We start from the raw sequence: 18,693 nt of genomic DNA on the forward strand, positions 1-18,693 counted from the left end.
GGAAAGAATGTAAAGATATTAAAGGCACTCCTAGTTTTTGTTTTGTTCAAAAATTAAAATATCTCAAAAAAAAGATCAAAATATGGAATGTGGCTTCCTTCAAGAACATCTTTACTGAAAAAATCAAAGTGGAAGAGGAACTAAATAGGATTAATAATCTGGTGATAGAGAAGGGGATGATGAATGAAGAATTCCATGAAGAGAATTCCCTTAAAGCGGAACTGGCAAAAATACTCCTGAGAGAAGAAATGTATTGGAGGGACAGATCCAGGGAATTATGTCTTAACAACAAAGAAACAAAGAAGAAGAAAGAGTCATTGTCTTAACAACAAAAAAACAAAGAAGAAGAAAGAGTCGCTGTCTGCAGATCGCTATCTGTAGCTACTTTGTTTTGTATGAGCTATGGATGGAAAAACGTCAACGTCCCCTTCGCCCACAAAATGCAGTGGAGAGTCAAAGAAACAGAAACAGAAGGAGAAGAAGAATTCGCAAAAGAGAGCCCTGCACAGAAGGCAGAATCTCCACCATAGCCTGCAGATGTATCATGACAAGCATAAGCATGAGCATAGTCCCAAGCTCAAGAAAAGGTGCCTTGTATCGGTGTCCCACCTCACCGAAATGCTGCAGCCCACATCTAATCTACACAATGCAGCTTATTTAAGTGTAAGTCAATCTCATACAATGCGTCTCTGTTTTTATCACGGCTAGAAAATCCAACAAGTGATGTGCAGAGAAATAATTGGTTGTGTTCCTGAGATGGTGTTTCACTCCTTGTGTGCAATGTTTTAGTTTGCCCCGGTTTGCCACCATATTTCTCCTCATATTTTTATTCTATGCGAAAATGCATGCGGTTTAGAATGAAAAAACTTTCTTTTGCCAGAGGATGTTTCCTTGTGTCATAAGCTTTTTTCTATTTGTATGGGTTCATGATTTATCATTCTTATGTATTTTCAACAAAGATTTAGATGATGTTTTAGTGTATGCAAAAACCCCTTCTGTTTTTCTTTTTCCCCTCTTTCAAGAGGATGTATAATTCTGGCTGTATCCAATCTTATGTATTTGCAACTCAGATTTAGATGATGTTTTAGTGTATGCGAAAACCCCTTCTATTTTTTTTTCCCCTCTTTCAAGAGGATGTATAATTCCAGCTGTATCCAATTTTCAATTCGCTTGGGTTTATCATTGGGGACCTAAACCCACAAGAATTGAACACTTTCCTTTTGGTGATTGCTCCAACTTGTACACTATAGTTCCATTGATGGTTTTAATGTTTGCAATGGCTTAGGTTTTTTTATGGAATATAACTGAGGTCTTATTTATAAATTTGGAGCGGGTAGGGTTGTATAGTTCAAAGCAACATAAGGTAAATGGAAAAAACAAATCATCTAGTGGAATGCTTGCATGAGTGTAGTCTCATACATTAAAATGGTGTCTTGTTTGGTGGTGATCTTAAAAAACTGATATCTTGTTTGGTGGTGATCTAGTATAGGAGTTGTCCTCCTAATTTTCTTTTTAGATGTCTATGAAGTTATCTGATTGTCCATGAACTTGAAGTTTGGAAGATATATAACATTTTTTCAGCTTTACATAGGGTACAATAATCCCCTGCTCTAGGGGCGTTTGTTGTTATATTCTTAAGTCTTAACAGCTTCAGTTGATATCATAGTTAATGAACACTTATTGTAAAGACATGTCAATAACAATGTAGTGTTTGTAGCCAAATGAAGAAATAAATCATATAAATGTAAACTAGATTCTTTGTTAATGGTGGAAATTATTATAATTTCTTGGATTATATTTCATGCCTATGTGCACTTCATGTCTTATGGTACTTATGTATAATTGCTTCATGCCTTAAGTGAATTCATGTGTATACTTCATGTATACACTTCATTCTTTACATGTATTCGTGCCTTATGTGTATATTCTATGTTTTGCATGGATGCTTCTTGCCTTATGTAATTCATTTGTATACTTTGTACTTTACACCTCACATGTATTCGTGTGTATGACTCATGCCTTCTGTATTCATCCGTATGCTTCATACTTGATGTATTGGATTCATTCATAAAGTGTTTCTGTATACCTTTCTCATGTATGCTTCTGCCTCTATGTGTATTGCCACCCATGTGTTCATCCATGGATGTGCTTTGTATCTTATGCAATTGTTTCATGTACTTTCAGCATGAATTCTTTTTGTTTTGAATGAATGCCCCTTATCTTACATGTTTCAATGTGATTGAATATGCTTAGTTAATCCATGAGTATTCTTTATGAATACTTATAAATGTGGTGATTTTTTTAAATCACCTAGGCCCTTCTTTTTACCAACATGGGTTTCATACTCCTAATAACATGGGAAGGACAACATAGGGATTACTAAAACATGACGATACTATGAAAATCTATAGGATGGAAGAATGTGTAAGAGTAATATAGGAAGGAAGAATTTGTAAGAGTACAATTGCTCAAACCATGAGGTGATAATATAAGAACTTGACGAGTCTAGAGATTTTGCCCATAAATCGTCATAAGAGGAGAAAGGAAACATGTTGAGAATGCAGTCAGACAAAGATAATATTAGCCATGTTCAATTTATTCGTGATATATTTAATACCAATCTACCACCTAAGTTTACCAATATGTCAATATCCAATCATAACAATCTATATGGTTACAGACTATACGACACGAAGGAGTGATACCAGACTTAATTAATTGAGATCTTATTCATTACCCACCTCTATGTGGTAACTATGATGTTAGTGACATTCACGCTGCCCACTTAAATTTCTCATTGACTAAATATTTTCCAATATTAATACATACTCTTTATGGATGTTAAGATTAAGCCAAGTTATTATTATTAAGTTTTCATGTTGTCATCTAGATCAAACATCTTGCACATTCTCTAATTAATACAACCTCTACATTTTGGGAAATTTATCCCTCTAATTGGGGATTTAGACATATTCATCCAACAAATTATAAATCAATAAATTTAGACATATCTCATATGTATATTTCTCTCATGAACAATATGTAATGATAGAGTAAAATCATCATTTGTGGTTTCCTTACAATAACTCCTGCAATCAGAAGTGATACTCAAAAATAGTATTTATCATTTCACAAACTGCTTATCACAAATTGCTATGTTCAAAATTTGTACCAAGCGTGATTGAACATAATCATCTTCCATGATATCAAACCCCTTTACAAATGTTATAGCAATTTATCATCTCTCAAGCAATTGTTTCAGGCTACATCTACCATATAAAACAATAATATTTAGTGAACAAATTTCTAAGGGCCCCATTCTATAAGGCATAGGCAGCATGATAATCTCACAATTAAGGTCTTTTTTTAGATCATCATATTGCCAACCTAACCAGTTTTTGCAAACACAATTGGATGGCCTTAATCCTTTCCTCTAGAAGAGAGCGAGCTTGTCTTAAGTTAAATCATGCCAATTTCCCACTATTGGTTATAACTCACACTCAAGGTAAAAGCATAAATGCCTTAATTCAAACCTACAACATGTAGTAATATCAGAGTAGAGTCATCTTGAGCACTACCATTGTGATCACCCTAATTTGAAATTGTTTGAGGACACGCAATCTGGGGAAGGGAAGACTGTCGTGTCCCCACATTTATAGTAGAAATAATTAATATAGTTTTTGCCATATAAAATTATATGTTAAAAACATATCAAAATTATATTATATCACATTAACATTAAAATAATATTATATATTATCAATTTACATTTTATATTGAATGATGTTATTATATTAACAATAAATAATATTATATTATCAATTTACATTTTTTATTGAATGATTTTATTATATTTACAATACACATTATATTATAATGGTGCTTTGTATTAAAACTTATATTATTTCTGTTAACCAATTAACCCCTATATTGCGAAGGCTCGATAACCATTCTTTAAAGGGTGGTTTGAATAGTTCCAAATCGGGTTTTATATGAAGCGATGCTCTTCTTGAAAAGAGCCGTCAGAAATAGAGGGACATCAATTCTTCAAAAAGGGGGGTGCTGCCTACTAGGAGACCATCGTGGCTCTTCACCACATGGGGAGGTAGAATAAATACCCCCCTGTACAAATGGGAATAGGGAGAATACAGGAGGGGAACAAGAAAGTTAGATCTGCCAGCAAGGATAGAGAAATGTACAGAAACTGCCAGCAAGGATAATAAAAGAGAAGAGTGCCTGTAATGGAATATAATAGCTGATATTATATATCTAAAATTTTATATAGTCTTAATTAAATTAATGGAATTAATATGATATAAAGTTCAGAAGCAAATAATGTATAATTATTAAGATAGCATTAAAATGATTATACATGAGAACACTATTAGACATAAGACACACACATATATATCTGTTAATGAATTTAGAAGGAATAAGGCAATCAAATTCAGTTTGTATAAGTTGCTATAATACTGTACCATGCTAATAACATAAAATATAGCAATAACAATTAATGAATAATTCTGATTTAAAGTAATACTAATAGAAATAACTGTTAACAATCTGATATAAGACACTAAGGCAATATAATATGATGAAGTATAATAACTATGTCAAGTACCAATTGATTATCATAATTAGTTCAATTGAATGACAAATATGACTTCATTGGAATATGACAAAAGGTTCTTTGTAAATGAGGGACTCTCTTAAGTATGCCACTCCATAGTGGATGCCTAACACGTGCCACATGGAGCCAAGAGGGGTAAAGCATCTCCTCTTGGGCGTAAGAGAGAAGGCAGTTGTGATGAGGGGGAACGGCAATAGAACACCTCGCTAGGTACACCACTCCAAGATGGATGCCTAACACCTGCCATATGGAGCCAAGGGGGATATGGTATTCTACCCTTGGGCCTAGGAGGGATGGTTTCTAGGACACCCTATCCAACTAATGGAGTAAAGGAATTTATTAGTAACAAACTTACAAACTAACTTTATATAATAATCTAATCTAATTTAGGAAATATAATAATATGATTATATCTTGAGTTACTGGGTTCGGCCCCCTAGACCCTTGATATTTGTCCGGTACGGTCCTGGTTCGGGGTTCGGGTCCGGTTCGCTTGTGGTTTGGACAAGGTTTGTGGTTCACAGGCCTAGTTCGAACAAGGCCAAACCCAAGATGACCCAGGGTTGAACCCAAGAGGACCCAAGACGAACCCAAGGGTCTGACAGACCAAAAATGGATTTTTTTTTTTGCAAATTTTTTTTTTTTGAATTCCACCACATAAAAAATTAAAATGACCCTATGTCTCAAGACACACACCTATGCATCTTACAACCAAGAGAGAAGCACAAGTCTTTATGAAAGAACAAGTCAGAAATCACAATTCCCGTATGGGAGAATGCACCTTGATTAGAATTTTGACTTCTTTGGCCTTGTTCCTGACATCTTAAAAAAGTAGAAAATTGATGCACGCCATGGAGTTCCATGTGGGTTTGAAGGTTGTAATTTGGTGTTGGCAGCGGGGGCACCTCCCCTCGACCCCGCCCTCTACAGCGACAGGGAACGTGCCCTGGGCACTGCCCTGGGACCTTGCGAGGGGCATTGCATATATATATATATAATTTACATGTTTTTGTACTAACAAACCCAAACCCCTTTCCAAAATTTTGTCGTACCGGCGTACTGGGTTCTTCGAACCCAAACCGGTAACTTGGATTATATCCCACAATTATAATTCTAACAGTCATTAATATAGCAAATTTGATATTATTTAATATAGTTCATGTTTCAGTTTAAGTATAATTTCATATATGTTCTCTAATTTTGTTGCAGGAAAACAGTATACAAACGTACACCTATAAAACCCAATTACCTATTTATAGATTTGGCCAAATTTAGGTTAAATTAAAGTGTAACTAATTAGGGGACATTACAGTGGTATTAGAGCATGATTCTGCCAGCCTGTTGGACAAAACAACTACTCAGTTAGGACTAATTATTCCAATCTCTTCTCAAATAAATAAAAAATTGAATTGGTTAGGCCAACATTGCATTCTTATGAGTGTGCCTTTAACTTCTTCGTGTCTTACGTGTTTCTTATGTGTTTTGAGCATGCCTACTCCATGGGTGTTTTATATGTACACTTTCCTCATGTATACCTTGTGCTTGCACCATGTCTATCATGTGTCTAGCATATTTGTTTTATATCTTATGTGTATTTGTGTTACTTCATGAATGAGATGTTTTCAGATGTCTATTCCATGAATACCTCTCTCTTGTATGCTTCATGATCGATGTGTCTTTAGCATGTCCACTCCATGAGTACCTTTCTCATATATTCTTGTACCTTTTGTTTATTTATGTATTACTTCATGGTTTACATGTATGATTCATGTCTTGCATGTATTCATATGTATGGTTCATGCTTTACATAGCTCCTTCATGCCTTGTGTGCATTACTTCATGCCTTGCATATAGTCATGTATGTTGCTTCTTGGCTTACATGTATCCATTATATCATGCCTATGTTCACTTCATGTCTTATGGTACTTATGTATACTTGTTTCATGCCTTAAGTGAATTCATGTGTATACTTCATGTGTACACTTCATGCTTTACATGTATTCGTGCCTTATGTGTATATTCTATGTTTTGCATGGATGCTTCTTGCCTTATGTAATTCATTTGTATACTTTGTACTTTACACCTTACGTGTACTCGTGTGTATGACTCATGCCTTATGTATTCATCCGTATGCTTCATACTTGATGTATTGGATTCATTCATACTTGATGTATTGGATTCATTCATAAAGTGTTTCTGTATACCTTTCTCATGTATGCTTCTACCTCTATGTGTATTGCCTCCCATGTGTTCATCCATGGATGTGCTTTGTATCTTATGCAATTGTTTCATGTACTTTCAACATGAATTCTTTTTGTTTTGAACGAATGCCCCTTATCTTACATGTTTCAACGTGACTGAATATGCTTAGTTATTCCATGAGTATGCTTTATGAGTACTTATAAATGGGGTGATTGTTTTAAATCACCTGGGCCCTTCTTTTTGCAAACATGGGTTTCATACTCCTAATAACATGGGAAGGACAACATAGGGATTATTGAAACATGACGATACTATGAAAATCTATAGGATGGAAGAATGTGTAAGAGTAATATAGGAAGGAAGAATGTGTAAGAGTACAATTGCTCAAACCATGAGGTGATAATATAAGAACTTGATGAGTATAGAGACTTTGCCCATAAATCGTCATAAGAGGAGAAAGGAAACATGTTCAGAATTCACTCAGACAAAGATAATATTAGCCATGTTCAATTTATTCATGATATATTTAATACCAATCTACCACCTAAGTTTATCAATACGTCAACATCCAATCATAACAATCTATATGGTTACAGACTATATGACACGAAGGAGTGATACCAGACTTAATTAATTCAGATCTTATTCATTACCCACCTAACTATTTGGTAACTATGATGTCAGTGACATTCACGCTGCCCACTGAAATTTCTCATTGACTAAACATTTTCCAATATTAATACATACTCTTTATGGATGTTAAGATTAAGCCAAGTTATTATTATTAACTTCTCATGTTGTCATCTAGATCAAACATCTTGCACATTCTCTAATTAATACAACCTCTACATTTTGGGAAATTTATCCCTCTAATTGGGGATTCAGACATATTCATCCAACAAATTATAAATCAATAAATTTAGACATATCTCATATATGTATTCCTCTCATGAACAGTATGTAATGATAGAGTAAAATCATCATTTGTGGTTTCCTTACAATAACTCCTGGAATCAGAAGTGATACTCAAAAATAGTATTTATCATTTCACAAACTGCTTATCACAAATTGTTATGTTCAAAATTTGTACCAAGCGTGACTGAACATAAATCATCTGCCACGATATCAAACCCCTTTACAAATGTTATAGCATTTTATCATCTCTCGAGCCATGGTGTTAGGCTACAACTACCATACAAAACAACAATATTTAGTGAACAAATTTCTAAGGGCCCCATTCTATAAGGCATAGTCAGCATGATAATCTCACAATTAAGGTGTTAGGCTACAACTACCATACTAAATCTCTATAATTTGTTTATGTAAGTTTTAAACTGAGTCTATTTTCTTCTTTGTTTCAGTATGCTAGTGTTCTTCAGCATTTTACTTGGCAAAGATGAATATTTATGCTGATTTAAATAATAAATCATTTTTACTTTGAAACTTTTCTTCGCTTCTCATTGATCTGTGCTTTTTGAGTCATGGATACTTGAGACTTTTGTTTATTACAATACATCCGTCATTCTATTCTTTTTTATGTAGATCATTGTGGATTTCTCATTTATCTTGTAAAAGCCTCTAAATTATTTTGATTTCTTTTCTCAGGTGCATAAAACTGTTGGTCCTTTGAATCAGACAGAGAGCATGAATGTGCAGGTAACCGATAGAGTTCTCAGCTGCTCTTTCCAAGAAATTTGTACTCATTACACTCTCAAATATGTAGGCATCTTTCATGATTAAATTTGTATGCTGAAGTTGCTTATACTGGAAGTCACATACGTCCACTCCACCTCGTTCTACAAGAAACAAGACAAATTCTATCAATTTAGAGGATTATGAAATAGATAACATAGACACAAAGGATGCAGTTCTGATGGTAGGATTTTCTCCAATCTCCATTTTTTCTCATTTTTGTGAAGATATAACTTCTCTTGCCCAATACTTTGTTGCATAATATTATAAGTTTGGGTATCAATGGCTACAGAGACAAACATATCAGCTAGCTACTATTAAAGTTGAGAATAACCCTAGCCAAGATGAGCAGTCCAGTCCAATGCAAGAGAAGACGACAAGAGATACTATATCTTTGCCATGGCGAGAAGGACTTCGGCCTCAAAAGTCAACCATCCGACATTCTTCTCAAGATTCTGAACACCAAGAATGCACAGAGGAGGAAGATGATAGAAATAAAGGGGAGGCTGGGTGTAATGCCCATACCGTAGTTAGACTTGTAAAACCCGTTTGACCATGATTGACTTCCTATGTGGCATTCTTGAATGGTAGGTTAACCGTGATGCAATGTGTAGTTTAGATAATATAAATAACTATGCATACTTATTATTGTGCTTTTGCTTCGATTCTCGTGTAAATGTAATTGTTCCTAACCCTTGTGATAAATCTTGAGCTAACGCCTTCATTGAATATGTATATGTATATGAATGCTTGTATGAATTCATGGCTGCAGAAGATTGCAGGTACAACACCGCTTAGGGCAAGGTTCATCTCCTTTGGGATTTGCAAGGTTGAGTATGCCTCCTTCATCTTTAGAATTCAGATTTGGTGATCATATAACTCTCGTCTTGCCTTAGCCATGGTTAGGTGAGCATCGTGTGTGGATTCATGGGGCTTGCTTTTCATTGGGATGCGTGTCGAGAGATTTGGAGGACTTCCTCGATTTGCGTGCCTTGCGCGAGGTAAGTGGAGTTTGTTATCCTAAGTATTAAATTCAATTTAATAAGTAAACATACACATTAGTGATATATAAATTTAAATAGGTAGTTTCTTCTATACGAGTAATCGTTAATTTAAAGGGATTGCTTTAATTATTATTGTAGCAAGCTTAAGGTACTTAACTTGGGTTAGTGTGCTCATTTACGCATTTGCAACATTTACACGTTTGTAGTTGAGAAATTAGAATAAATAAGACTTTTGCATTAGATTAGTCATTTATTTAAAAATGTCACTTTATTATGTTGTAGCGAGTTAATTTAATAGTTAATTTTAATAACTACGATTTTAATGAGTTATGCATTTTAGAAAGGAAAGATTTAAAGTCATGTGGGAAATAGAAATAAATTAATTCACATTCGCATTTTGGAAGAGAAAAGGGTAAATTTTATTACTTAAAAAGAAATTATTTCCTTATACTTGTATAGTTGATATAGTATAAAAAGATTGATTTTTAGAAAATTGAATTAATCAAAATGCCTTACCCGGTCAATAGTTCCGAAATAGAAAAGTAGGCCTAAGTTGATATTGAGAGATTAAAATTAGAGATTAAATAAGAAACAGAAGCGTGTTAATTTTAATAAGAATAAAACAAGTTAGATTTATTGAGTAATGGAAAATAATGATTTCCATTCTCATGTTTCTTTTATTTTCAAAAAAAATAAATGCCTAATTTCGAAATTGAAAATTAGGGCAAAAATAGGGTTTCTCATTTTAAACTAGTTGGGAAATGTTTTCAGGGGGTTCTTTTCTTTTGGTTTTTTTTTTGGGAAAAATAGTGGACTTTGAAGGGGAGATTGGGGATTTTGGACAAAGATGGAGTCTTAGAGCAGCAGATTGGGGAAGCTCTTCAACAAGATTCTTGCCCGGAATGCATTATGAGGTAGGATTCGAATCTACCTTTTTATTTCATGTTGGGTTTAAAAAAAAAAAAAAGGGAGAGATATTATCCATGGATGTTTGGTTTGAAGGATAGATTCAGTTTTTCTTTACAAGTTTGGTTGTTTTTGAAACAAATTCTTATTCTTGATAGATTTGGTGGCTTAAAACCTGATGTGGAGATGTTTGTTCCATAATGGAGTTTTTGGGTAAATCTAGAAATTCATTTTATGACTGTAAAAATGGGGTATGGGGTTTTTATATTCCTTTTGTCATTCCTTTTGGTTTATTTCAAAATTAAAAAAAAAAAAAAAGGGGAAGAGAAGCTGTTGGAAAATGAAAATTTACAGACTGTATTTTATTTCTGCTGTGTGACCCTGTTATTTTTGACAGTAGAAAAAAAATTGTTTTAAAAAAATATATATATATAAAACAAAAAAAAAAAATGAAGAAACCCCCATGGCGGGTATAAACCCCCACCACGGGGTGTGGGGTGTAGCGCCTGCTACCATGGTAGCAGACTGCTACCAAATGGTAGCAGTGCTGCCATGGCAGCCGCTTGCTACCCTTTGGTAGCAGCGCTACCAATGGTAGCGTGAGCTACCTTGGGGGCCACGTGGGGTCCACGTGGAACCCCCACCCCAATGTTATTTTAGTTTTTTTTTTGTATTTTTTTTTAATTTATTTTAATTCAAAAAAAGAAAATAAATAAATTCCACGATATAATAAAATAATTAATTTGGGTTTATTAATAGTTTTTTTTTATAAAGTTTTTAAATAATAATTAATTTTTATTAATATATATTTAACTTGGAGATTATTATATGTAATAATAAATAATAAATTTGAAATTTGAATGTTAATAAATAATATGATTAATATATATATATATATATATATATATATATATATATATATATATTTGAAGGAAATTTATATGTATATATTGAATAGCATTTTAACAATTGGTGAGATCACTTTTTAAAATATTATGATATTCAGGAACAACTTGTGATTCGATCTGATCATTCTGTGAACTTAGAAATAGGAATCTAAATGTTAAAGTATTTTAAGTTCATCATGAAAATTTTGAAGAATTCAACTGATATGCTAACGAGATCATCAGAAACTTAATAATGTGTCGTTTTGAGGTTCAGAAGTAGATGATACCTTCTTTTAGTAAAACAAATAGTTTAGTCATTCCTGCCCCGATGATGTGAAATAGATAATGGTAAAGAAGGCAAGTTCTTGCTAGGTTTGTTTTGGACTCTGTCATCTGTTTACTTGTGTTGGTCATAGCCAGTTACGTTCCTAGTCAGAGTATCGTCAGTCATTAGTACTTGTAATTGCTTGAAGTGTTCAGTTGGATCCGCTTCAAAAGGGATCATTATGTAAATTCCAACCGAGATGTCTGTTGTTTATTGATTTTATTCGCCTAAGTGGCAAAGATGTAAAAGACTTATAGATCATGTATTCCTAACGATATAATACAAAAGGGGTCTTGCAGTTGAGCAGACCTGGAGACGTAGCCCCTTTAGGGGTGAACTCTGAGATCATATCTGTGTTATGCGATGTTTTTACCTTACTTTGTTTTATGCTTTAAATTATCATGGATGGTTGTATATCTTGTATAAGTGTATGATGGAAAAGTAATGAATTTTAAATCAAATGCACAAAATCAAGCATCTTGAGGAATGTAGTAAATCAGATTCATAAAACATTGTAAATTACGATTATGGCAAAGTATTTAAAATATTGTAATTAAAGTTGTGGAAAAAGTATTTTGATAAGGTTAATTAAACATAGTAATAGTGGAAAGAGTCTTGCTAGGTTACATCATTGGATTAACTTGTTATTAAGCATGTCAATTTGATCAAATGAGTATGGGAGAACAAAGATAGAATTAACGTTATAATTTCTAAGTTGGATTCTAAAGGATGATCAACTCATAGGTAATTACTTTTATCTTCTTAAATGAGCAACTCTATGTTAATTATCTTCCACTATAATGGATGAATATATTTAGTCATTTATGTAGTAATTATAACCAATAATCCTCACCAGCTTTATTGGATAATTGTGTGGACTCAACTAGGTATCCATATTATAACCCTTATAAAAGAATTCCCTTATGATTGCTAAAATTGACTAAAATGGGGAAATAATTGATTAGTTGTTTATACATTAAATCTTAGTAAAAGTATCTCTCTCATATTAACTTCATTTAACAAAAAAAAAAGAGTGAGTGTTATGCAATAAGATAATTGTATTTTAATCCTAATAGAAGAATGTCACTATGATCTTATTATTCAAACCTTGAAATGATGAATAACATCTAGCTAACGATATCTTAAGTTAAAGGATGCTCTCGTGTGTCCTAATGCATATCCACCCTAATAGAATTAGTCCATTTATTTGCATTATCAAACCTTCAATAAATTCTATGGCTACTCACATCTTACCTTTCATTAAAGAACTACAACTCACTAATTGGCTATGCATGAAATCAAATGAAGGGATCTCACTCTATTAATTGTAGTTAATCCTTAATGAATGAATCTCGTCTGATTAGCCATACTTTTAATATTAAAGGATGATATCGATTGTGAATGGATTCCCTAATCCCAATGAATGAACCTCATTATATTAAATGCTTGGAACCTATTTGGAGGCCTCTAAATGAAATTATGAATTTAAGTGCATTGAATAAATAACCTCTCAATGGCCTCCTAACCACCCAAAGTAAATGAACGCTTCCTAAAGTTATAAGGTGTTAAACCATTGAACACATATATAATCAAGATCTATGCATTATCTCGTAATTAAGACATCCAGATTTATGTATCATTGGATGCAAGTTGAGTTAGGTGTGAGGTTATGTAATCGCGTTGGGAAACTCCTTAGGATCGTTTTAGCCTTCCGCTGTGATATCTAAGTTGTCAGATAACTCCAATGTATCTTAATGTTGTGTCTAATTATGAACTGAGATAACTTCAAACTATCTTAATGTTGTAATTTTACATTAACGCTCTAAATTATTTTTTTTAAAAAAATATTTAAACTCCATTTGAGTGTTTTTAACTTAAACCCTTAGGGGTTTCCTGGCGGGGCATTAGACTAGGGATGAAGGAGAGGAAGATGAAGTTGGTGAAGTTGAGGAAGAGGGTGAGGAGGGTAAAGAACAAGAAGGAAGGAGATGGTATGCTCTCCAAAATTGCACTGAGGTGAGGAGGTTTTCTCTTGAAAAAGAAGAAAAGCAACGACTGCAGTCTCCACCATGAAAATTACTGCATAAAGGAATGGGAATAAAAAATGCACGTGATGAAAGACGAGGTGGCTCAAGGGCAGAAAAACATTGTTGTGCACAAAGAGTTGATGATTCAGATGATTCTCTTCTTGTGGATGAGATGGATCAGGGTCCTATTGGTTCATCATCATGGATGCATGTGGGAAATACAAACTTTGGTCAGCAATGGGTTTGTGGCGGACTTGACATGCATAGCGCAACTGCATGGGGTTTGAAAGTTGCAGCATCTGGATGGGGACACCAAGGTGATACGTTTGGTTATGGAGGTGTAGGTGTACAACCTGGTGAGCCTAGTTCAAAAGGTGGAGCTAACATTCAACCCTTGCAGGTTGATGAAATAGTGAGTTTTGATGATATTGGAGGGCTTTCTGACCATCTTGATGCATTGAAAGAAATGGTTTTTTTCCCTCTTCTCTATCTTGATTTCTTTGCAAATTATCACATCTCTCCTCCAAGGGGAGTCATATTGTGTGGTCCTCTGGGAACTGGAAAAACATTGATTGCAAGGGCTTTAGCATGTGCAGCTTCCAAGGTAGGACAGAAAGTAAACTTTTACATGCGAAAGGGAGCTGATGTGCTCAGCAAGTGGGTTGGGGAAGCTGAGCGGCAGCTGAAATTACTTTTTGAAGAAGCACAAAGAAACCAACCATCCATAATATTTTTTGATGAAATAGATGGTCTTACCCCAGTGAGGTCTAGTAAACAAGAACAAATTCACAATTCTAATGTATCTATGCTTCTTGCTCTAATGGATGGTCTAGACTCTAGAGGTCAAGTAGTGCTTATTGGAGCGACAAATAGGATTGATGCTATTGATGGAGCTCTTCGCTAGCCTGGTTGGTTTGATCGTGAATTTGTATTTTCCTTACCCGATTGTAAAGCATGAGCTGAGATATTAAAGATCCACACAAGAAAGTGGAAGAATCCTTTATCAGAGGAATTAAGAATGGAATTAGCAGCAGTTTGTATGGGGTATTGTGGTGCTGATTTAAAAGCTTTGTGCACAAAAGCTGCAATTAATTCTTTCCGTGAGAAATATCCTCAAATATACACTAGCGATGATAAGTTTGTCATAGATTTGGATTCTGTGAAAGTAGAGAAGCATGATTTCTTGGAAGCTATGTCTACTATTACTCCTGCTACCCATAGAGGTGCAACAGTATAGTCAAGGCCATTGTCCCCAGTAATAGCTCCATGCTTACAAGGACAACTAAAAATAATTAGTGATTATATTTCTAACATCTTCTACGTAGTGGCCAAGGGTGATAAAAAAGATTCGCTGAATGAGAGTTCTCGCCATCTTGCCAAGTTACTTGGATTTCCCTATGGTTCTTCCATTCCATTTGTTTACAGACCAAGACTTCTACTTTGTGGGAAGGAGGGTGTTGGCTTGGTACGGTTAGAAATTGCTTTCATAGATGTTTACACATCTATAACATGAGTCTATTTTTTAAAACTTTTGAATTGGCTGGCTTCTAATCTAGCTACATTTCTGAATGATGCTATATTTCTACCTTTCTTGCCAGGATCACATTGGCCCTGCAGTTTTACACAAATTAGAGAGGTTCCCTGTGCATTATCTTGGGCTTCCTTCACTTTTGTTCGACCCAAGTGCACGGACCTCTGAGGAAGCATTAGTACACATTGTGGGAGAAGCAAGGAGGACTACTCCTTCTATCTTGTATCTGCCTCAACTTCAACTTTGGTGGGAGACGGTGTGTATATCATTATATTAGTACACTTATACTTTTAAAGCTCTACACCTTTGGGATTTCCTGTGATATATTTGAAATCGCTTTGTTTTTATTACTAGAGCTTCCTAAAATGACTATATATCTGATTTTGTTTGTTTCACTGAGCTTCATAGGCCCATGATCACCTAAGAGTTGTTCTACTATCTATACTGGAAGAATTGCCATCAGACCTTCCTTTATTACTTCTTGCAACCTCCTCTGTACCCTCTGATGAATTGGATCAAGAAGCTGCATCCTTGTTTGGTCATCGCTATATGTATGTATCAAGGACATCATTGTCTTAGTTTTCGTATTTTTCTACTTAGTTTGTTCAAGATTATGCTAAGGCATGTGAATCCATTCTATATAGCATTGAGTACCAGGTACCTTGTTAGCTTTCGACTCTGTATAAATTGAATTTGTCATTGAATTGAGTGTACATGAATTCGATGGTATCTGGTACACCTTCAATGCATTGCAAATTTTATTTTGGTTTAGTATAATGGAAGGTAAAATCCTAAATGGATTACATTCTTTTGCTTTATGTGCAGTTACCAAGAAGAAAAACCAAGTTCAGATGACAGGTGTAGATTCATCTCGCAACTGGTTGATGTTGTTCTTACTATCCCTGATGAACAAGTAGTAATTACTCCTAAAAAGAATGTTTCTAATCCTGAACTTCCAAAGGTACCAAAAGAAACAAGAGGACCAAGTGAAACTGAGCTACGTGCCAAGGTAGAAGCAGAGGAGCATGCTATTCGATGACTCTGAATGTGTCTTCAGGATGTCTGCAGCAGGTTTTGTAGTGATGCATCAATCATTATTTGATTCATTTGTTGAGGATGTGTTTACCAAGTGAAAATTAATTTTGAGTACTTATATGTATCCACATACAATGTGCAGACTTCTATATGAAAAACGGTTCAGTGTCTTCCATTACCCTGTCATGGATGAAGACGCTCTTGACTATTATGTAATAGTTCAAAATCCAATGGATATCACTACTTTACTGCAACGAGTAGATAATCAATGTTACTTGACATGCTCAACATTCTTGCAAGATGTGGAACTAATTCCAGCCAATGCAAAAGTAAACATGATTGGACATGCCTATGATCCTATCAGATTTATGAGGTTGAACAAAAATTTGTTTTCCATTCATTCCTGATAATAACTATCATTACTTTTGCATAACAGGCATATAATGGTGATGACTACAATGGAGCTCGAATTGTCAGCAGAGCATATGCACTAAGGGATGTGGTATGGTTAAATATGCTAATAATAGAGACATACACTAATTGAAGTTCAAATGTTTTATGTCAAGTAGTAAGCATTTATTGTTCACTTTGCTAATCCTTGTCTTACGCATAATTAGATTCTTGGCATGCTTTCCCAAATGGATCCTGCACTAGTTGCCTTTTGTGATAAAATTGCTGCTCAGGGTGGGCCAACTCGTTTGTCAGAGGATTCAACTACAAATTTTCCTTCGAATCCTGTTGCTCAACCAATTCATATTACAAGAGCAAGTGAATGCTTACGCAACGTTCAGCCTGATATGAATGTATCTCAAAGTTACGAGGTCTTAAAGCGCTCAAAGCAGAATAGTGATCCTGATCAAGGTGGAATTATGCTTTGCACCATTCCACTTGTAATCCTTTTTTTATTTTTGATATTTAGAATTAGAAGCGCAATTGTATTGAAATTCTCAGAATGTGTTTTTTCTACAGGTAAAGTTGTGGCTGGGGACTCTGATCCATTTGTTGAGGACAGATCACAACCCATGGAGATTGATACTCCTGGGCAGAATACTCTAAAAACAAAATGCCTTCATGGTAGTGTGACAAATGAGGCATTTAAAGGTGTGTAGCAATGTGAGGCAAATAATCAAGAAGAAATAGTGAATCAATTGGAACGCAAATCCTCTTCCAAAGTGCCGATAAGCAATCACTTGGCAAAATAGATTGAATCAATAGAAGATAATTTTGTGAAATGTACCGAAGGTTATGGAATCTCAGAAACTTGAAAGACTTTATGCTCTAATTTGCCAAAGGGTGATATCCTTAGTAGATGCGTACAAACCTACAATTATTAAATTCTTGAAGGACTTCTCATCTGATGAAAACAATTTTCATAGATATTTTTGTAACCGAATGTCCTATGAAGTTTTTTTTGGGGCTCTAATTTGTTGAGGGGTGATATCATTGAAAGATGTGGACAATGATTTTTAAATTTTTGAAGGACTTCTCATCCGATGAAAGAAATTTTTAAAGAGAGTTTTGTAACGGAATGTCCTATGAACTACTATGTTACCAAAAACACGACGGGAGAACTTCGTTTCGCGTTTTCCTCGTCACGAACAGCGGTTTCCAAACTGTTGTCTCACAGTCAGAGAAATTTAAAGGAGTGAATTTTCTTGAGTTTTGTTTGTTGGCCAAACTAACATTTAAAATCAAGAATAAGTAATCACAAAGCTTTAGGTTTTAGCGGGTGCAATTTTGGCAAAAAATGTCAGCACACTCGACTTGTGACTACACAAGACTAATGGTTGTGTAAGCAACTAGGCATTCTACTACTATTGGAATTAGTATGACCAAAAATGTTCCAAACAAATTACAATGTAATATTGAAAGAATTTTATTAAGATGAGAGTAATAATATTAAAAATCACAGCTGTGAAAAATTTAAGATCTTTTTGAAATGCTGCATGTTTGATGTGTGAGGCCCTACCCCGACTCAGCTTGACATTTTCAGTTATTTGCATATTGAGATTATTATGGATGCTCTATTTTATGCTTTATGGATTTAGAACCTATATGACTCCATGATTTGGATCACATTGACGTATATTGATGCTTCATTTTATGCATTTTGATTATGAAACTTTATATGTTGCTAGAATAGAATTACTTTGAAATGGTGAATGTCATTATTGGAATTGCAGAACTTCATTTTGATGATAGAAAAATGATGCTTATTTTATGAATGGTTCAATTTTGAGAATTATGATAATTGCTTATGTGGAATCAAATTTGAATGAATGAGATATTGAATTATTATTGTCAAATGTATGAGTGTTTGATGTGCAATGAAATCTATGTATTTAATTATGTATAATTGTGATTACTTGAAATTACTAATGTGTTAATTGAGATGCACAAGAAAATTATCCATGTGACCATGGAATAAATATGGAGAACCAAACCTAGACCAAT

At 34.3% G+C, this 18,693-nt stretch overlaps 1 pseudogene; it reads left to right on the forward strand.

Annotated features, from left to right (window-relative positions):
• The first annotated feature begins 402 nt into the window (after positions 1-402).
• Positions 403-17,670, forward strand: LOC131058564 (ATPase family AAA domain-containing protein At1g05910-like; annotated as a pseudogene).
• Positions 17,671-18,693: the final 1,023 nt, after the last annotated feature.

Source organism: Cryptomeria japonica, chromosome 2 (assembly GCF_030272615.1).
Source record: "Cryptomeria japonica chromosome 2, Sugi_1.0, whole genome shotgun sequence".
Lineage (NCBI taxonomy): Eukaryota > Viridiplantae > Streptophyta > Pinopsida > Cupressales > Cupressaceae > Cryptomeria > Cryptomeria japonica.